The 6,000-nt window shown below is 53.2% G+C and overlaps 1 protein-coding gene across 1 annotated transcript in view; it reads right to left on the reverse strand.

Moving 5' to 3' along the window:
• LOC117089916 overlaps window positions 1-3,500 on the reverse strand; it is a gene marked incomplete at its 3' end in the record, with an annotated part of 46,719 nt that extends 43,219 nt beyond the window's left edge. Inside the window, exon 1 of the mRNA XM_033221639.1 lies at window positions 3,337-3,500. The remainder of the gene's footprint in view (window positions 1-3,336) is intronic.
• Window positions 3,501-6,000: the final 2,500 nt, after the last annotated feature.

The following is a 6,000-nucleotide window of genomic DNA, read 5'->3' on the forward strand; positions in this document are numbered from 1 at the left end:
TTCAAATCCCAGGGGAAGTGGAGGCTTGTCCCTGCGTCTGAGCCCTCTGTGAGGTCCAATGGTCCCCTTTATCCAGCCCAGGACTCTTCAGTGCAGAGAACCCACAGCAGGCGGTGGAAGGAACATGCACCAGAACCCTGGGCCGAGAGCCACAGACAAAGATGGCTGGCCAGAGGCCTCGCTCCAGGACGGCTGTGACGGGGGCCCACGGCAATGAGCTCAGAACACCCCCTCCACAGGACGGCCATCTGGAACGCACCTCAGGGACAACCTCCAAGGGACCATTTTGGACCTTCTCCTGAATCCCCCTGGGGCACCGAGGCAGAAATCACAGCCATGGGCAGTGCCCGAAGCCACCGGCTCCAGGCCAGAGCCACTAAGTTCATCCCCAGGCCAAGGCCCCAACACCCAAAACCCTGACCCTGCCACACAGCTCAAATAATTCCCATCCTTGTGCCCCTCCAGGCGAGCTATGGGAAACACTGCATACAAGCAGGAAGTGCCAGCATGGGCCAAGCTACAGTCCAAACTGCACGAGCTCAGAGCTGGGGAGCGCAGAATGGGCCACGCTACACTCGGCACAAGCTTTAAGGTTTTTACGCACAAATAAAGGTATATGAATTAAGAAAAAAATCAATTACCCAATGGACTCGCAATCAATAGAATCTTCAAATTTTTCCAACTTATTGTTCAATTACTTCAAGAAAACATTTCTATGCTCTACTCTCATAACGTGGTTCTGAAATTTGAAATCAACCTTTGACACCATAAAGTTCAAGCTTCTACCCTCTCCCACCAGTTACTCTAAACTAATGAGGTTTGAGTTTATAGAAAACAAAGACCTGGCCAGGCGTGGTGGCTCATGCCTGTAATCCCAGCACCTAGAGGCCAAGGCAGGCACATCACGAGGTCAAGAGATCGAGACCATCCCGGCCAACGTGGTGCAACCCCATCTCTACTAAAAATGCAAAAATTAGCTGGGCGTGGTGGCATGTGCCTGTAGTCCCAGCTACTCGGGAGGCTGAGGCAGGGGAATCACTTGAACCCAGGAGGCGGAGGTTGCAGTGAGCCAAGATCACGCCACTGCACTCCAGCCTGGTGACAGAGCAAAACTCCATCTCCAAACAAACAAACAAACAAACAAAACCAGAAGATCCAGGGTGGCTCAAAGGAGAGGTCACAGGGCTGCTGGGCGTGACCTCAGCCCAAGAACACTGCGAGGCCAGATGTTGCTAACGAGGAGTTTCCCTGGTAGGCAAGAGGGGTCGTGAGCGTGACGCCTCCCTCAACTAGGAGGGGAAGAGGGGACGTGAGGGTCAGTGCAGCAGGTGGCCTTGGGGACCAGATGAGCCACAGGGGTTGAAGGGAGAGGGCCAAGAAAAGGCAGAGGAAAGAGGCCGCTGTGTGAAAGAGAAGCTTTCTCTGAGAAGCTCAGGCCAGAGCCGGGTCAGTGAGACCCATGACTCCCCTCCCCTTGGGGACAGCCTCAGTGGCCTCGTCAGCAATGAGGGAGCGCACAGCTCGGGCAGACCACCCACAACATCGAAGCTTCTGGCTGGAAGGCACAGCTTCTCTCTGGAGTTACCTGGCCTGGTCACATCACCAGGTCCTCCTCGGAGAGAAGACGCAGGAAACCAGCACTGGTTAAATGTACCTGGATCTTTCTAGAGGCACAGTGAAGCCCTCAGCACCTATGAGCTATGTCTGTCGCCGCTTTGTGGACAATGGAGCTGAGGGTCAGAGAGCACCCACAATCACATGACTTGCACCCAAGGAATTAAGGCTGGCCACCTCTGGGCAGCTGCAAAACCTACTCATCCCCAGCCTTGCCGCCAGACCAGCCTCATTCAACAGATGCAGAGTGGACACCTCCACAGCCTTCACTGCACTGTTTTAAACGTTTCACACCAACTAACTCATCTCAACCTCAAAACTGCCAGAACTTAGGAGATAAATATTGTTACCACCTTTGACAGATGCAAAACCCAGGCCCAGAGTGATCAAGTGCGCAGCCAGAGGCTACCAGGCGGTGAGGAGCAGAGGCCCAGAGCCCACGCTCTCAACAGGCTGCCTACAGGTCCCAGACCTGGCTCGTGCCCTGTCCTGACACTCCCAGCTCTGCGGACTGTGAAGTCAAGTGCAGTCTTCACTGTCACACTGGTGCCCCGAGCTCTGCACCCACAGCCAGGCCCTCTCCCTCCCCAACCCGTGGGCTCTCCGAGGCTGTCAAGATGTAAAAAGTATTCCTTGTGCCCCTCATGGACTCCCTTAGATGAGTGAAGGAAGCTCTTTCCTGGATTTATCCCTGGGAGTGACACTGTGTCACCATCCTCCAGCCAGAAAGTCAACACTCCTGGCGTTGAGCATGGTGGCCTGGAACTCTCTAGGACACCTCAGGCTCAGTAGGAGGTGCAGGGGACTGCATTCCGTGCTAAGCTCCAGACACTGGAGTGAGCGCGAATTCCCGGGCCCTCTCCCTGGCCAGGCTGACGTCTGTGCTGCAGGACTGCAAGGAGCACAACCAGGAGACAGGGAAGGGCGGCGCATGGCTCTGATGAAACTGACAGGACCCCACTTGGGCTTCAGGATCTAAACCCTAATGAGTTATTTGTACAAAATGATAAACAGCTAACCTCTGCAACACATAAAGCACTTGTTTAAGAAAAGGGATCGGCCGGGCACGGTGGCTCAAGCCTGTAATCCCAGCACTTTGGGAGGCCGAGACGGGCAGATCACGAGGTCAGGAGTTCGAGACCATTCTGGCTAACACGGTGAAACCCCGTCTCTACTAAACAAATACAAAAAAAGCTAGCCGGGCGAGGTGGCTGGCGCCTGTAGTCCCAGCTACTCGGGAGGCTGAGGCAGGAGAATGGCGTAAACCCGGGAGGCGGAGCTTGCAGTGAGCTGAGATCCGGCCACTGCACTCTGGCCCGGGCGACAGAGCGAGACTCCTTCTCAAAAAAAAAAAAAAAGAAAAGGGATCAAAACTGCCCCAAACATAGAGACAGATCATGAGAGAATCAGCACACACGGAGAAAATAGTTCAAACCCTGTTGGTCACCAAAGAAGCCCAAGTTCCTGTGGCTTTAGCGCTGCTGCCAGGATGCAGGGCAGTCCCTGCGTAGCTCAGGGGACAAGATGCAGCCCAGGGGCAAAACCACAGCTGCAATCTACTCTGGGGAATCGCCCCAACAAACAGCCAGGGGCATCCCTTGCTCAAGGACATTGTCAGGTACAGGTTAGCTGGAAAGCTGCTGAGACCTCGGGTGTGTGAGTGAGTGATCCCAGATCTGCTGGGCATCAGCATGGCAACCCACGCACTCAAGACTGCCTCACCTCTCCTGACGGAAGTGACACTCCTCACGTCCAGGTCCAGCTTCTGCACCAAGGCGCTGGGGTCTATCTTGGTCCTGGCAAAGATGTTGGTGTTGATCAATGCCCAGTCCTAATGTCCCCAACAAAAAAGGAAGGAAAAGAAAGGTGTGAGACTTGTTCTGTGGTTTCAGAGGGAAGTTAAAGGTGAGGAGAAGACGGAGGACAAGAACCCGGATTCCCTAGCTTCTCTGCCTGGGAGGACCTGAGGGGAACAAGCCTCACCTCCCAGAGCAGGAGCCGCCGGTCCCAGAGCTCCAGGGCAGACGCGCAGGGCCCAGGCCCACCTGCCCCCTGCCTGAAATCACCAGATGGGCTTTAGGAGTCAGGATCAGTATCTCAAGAACCCAATTTCTTGCCCAACTGTTTCGTCTTACTGTTTCTACAACATCCTCCTGTGCCGCAGAAGAAACCTGCAGCTGAGCAGATAAAGGAGAGGCAGCTCCCAGCCTGCCGGCCCCTTCAGCTCACAATGACCACACCCCATCAGAACCAGTCATCTCAGCGGCCCCTCTGCCAGGTCTGCTTCTGAGCCACACTCATCCCTACATGAAGATTACAGCTCCTCCAAGTCAGCTGTCGACCACACTGTAAGACAGAACCCCCAGTCCCTGACCCCCATGCTGCCTGGCCCATTCACGTGCAGGCCTCGCTGACCTTGGCAGGGAAGGCAGCATCAACCTCAACAGAGGTTTCTGAGGGGTGTCAGAATACGCCACCCCAAAACATGTCACTTTGGCAAAAGAATTATTTTGAGCTAAAGGCACTTAAAAATATAGCAGGTACCAAGAGGGCACATTAACCCCCTCCCTGTTTTTCCTGAAAGAAGATAAAATCCCCATATGGAAGATGCCCTCTTACACCAGAAGGAAAGTGACATTCTTATCATCAGGGACAGACGAGAGGAACCAAAAGCATCCTGTACAGACACACCTGGTGAACACAACCCCTCCCCTCCTGCAGCCTGCCTCCCCGAGCGGTTTAGTTTTCCACAATCACCTCCATTCAACCTCTTACCCTCTCACAGAAGCACAAAGGTCTTCCACTTCCTTGTCTTCATTTCCCTATGAGGCTCCCATGTCACATAAAACTTCAACAAATGTGTATGCTTTTCTCCTGTTTATCTGTTTTACGTGAGTCTAAATCTCAGGCCCAATCTGAAAACCCTGAAGGTAGAGGTAAAATGTGGCCTCCCTCACATTACAGAGGAGACAGGGTGCAGGTGAGGCAGAAGGCAGCTAGGGCACCAAGAGGTGCCAGGCTGGACTGCAGCTCCCCAGGCGCCCTCATCCACAGCACCTGAGGGAAAAACCCTCGGTCTTGGGGGGTTACGTGGCAGGGACAAAAAAGTCGGTACATGGGAAAATATCAGACTCGAAGAGCAACAGTGCTGGAGACCAGGGCAGCCTTCAAATGGGTGGGCAGGTAGCTGAGGCAGCACAGGTAGGCTGAGGCCTCACAGGCAAACAGGGCCCAGGTGGGGACAAGGGGTGGAGCGTGCAGCCTTCCAGATCATGAATGTACGTTGGTATATGGCATACGACTGCTTTTCCCACCGTACCTGGGACATTCTCCATGGTGGCACTTTATACCTCATTAATGCATATTTCTGGAGCTTAATATAAAAAACGCTGTTACATCATTTGAATGTCTTTCAAGGATTACAATGTCATTGTCTGATTAGACACTAGAAATCCTTTTTACCTGTCTATTCCATATTCAAGTTCAATGACTATATTTTCCATATATACAAGTTCTATCTGTTGCTTTTATCTTCAAATTTGCCAAGTCTTTTTAACAGCCCTGTTCCTTTCTATGATTCCTGAATTATGTCTTTCCCATTTTCAGACACACTTATTTTTTAGTTTCTGTCTGACAATTCTATTTTCTAATTTCCACCCCAGGCAGGGACATCAGAACACTGGGTCCCGCTCAGCCCCACCTCAGCCACCAGCACGGCGCAGGGCCAAGACGACTAGGGGCACACCCCTCTCCTGCTAGTAGAGAAAGATGTCACCTGAGAAGCTGAAGCTGCTCCTGCCCCATCTCTGGTGTCCTGATATGGAGCTCCCGCCCAGGAAAGGCGGACTGCAAAAAAGAACTCCACAGCTCTGCCACAGGGGACTCACTTCGTCTGCAGCTCCTGTGAGGGCTCTCACGCCTAAGGGTGTTGTTGACCAGGAAGGAGCTCTGGGTGGTGACGGGTGCAGAGGGCAGGGTGCCCAAGGCTCCTGGGTAGACGGTAAGCCCCTCTGACCCAGGAACAACTCCCAGGAAGTCGCATCCCTGGCAGTCTTGAGGCTGTGCGCGTGTTCACGGATGCGCCCTCCCAGGAGTGAGAAGAGGGACTCTGTAAGCTACTAGTCCTTGGCTGTGCCTCTCTGAGGACAGAAGGGAGGTCAAAAATAGGAACACGCTGAACCTGACAGCCACCTCCAAGCCAGAGGTATCCAGTGGTAAAGGGCAAAAACCCACCGGCCAAGGAGGTGTTAAGAACAATTGCTGACCAGTAAAGAGCTTAAGTAGATCCAAGTAGCCAGGCTAAAAGATAAACAGAGGAAGGAGAAAAAAAAAAAAAAACCAACAACAACAAGGGGGCACATCAGAGGCTACACACAGCTGGAAGGG

Source organism: Trachypithecus francoisi, unplaced genomic scaffold, assembly GCF_009764315.1.
Source record: "Trachypithecus francoisi isolate TF-2019V2 unplaced genomic scaffold, Tfra_2.0 Contig00916, whole genome shotgun sequence".
Taxonomy (NCBI): domain Eukaryota; kingdom Metazoa; phylum Chordata; class Mammalia; order Primates; family Cercopithecidae; genus Trachypithecus; species Trachypithecus francoisi.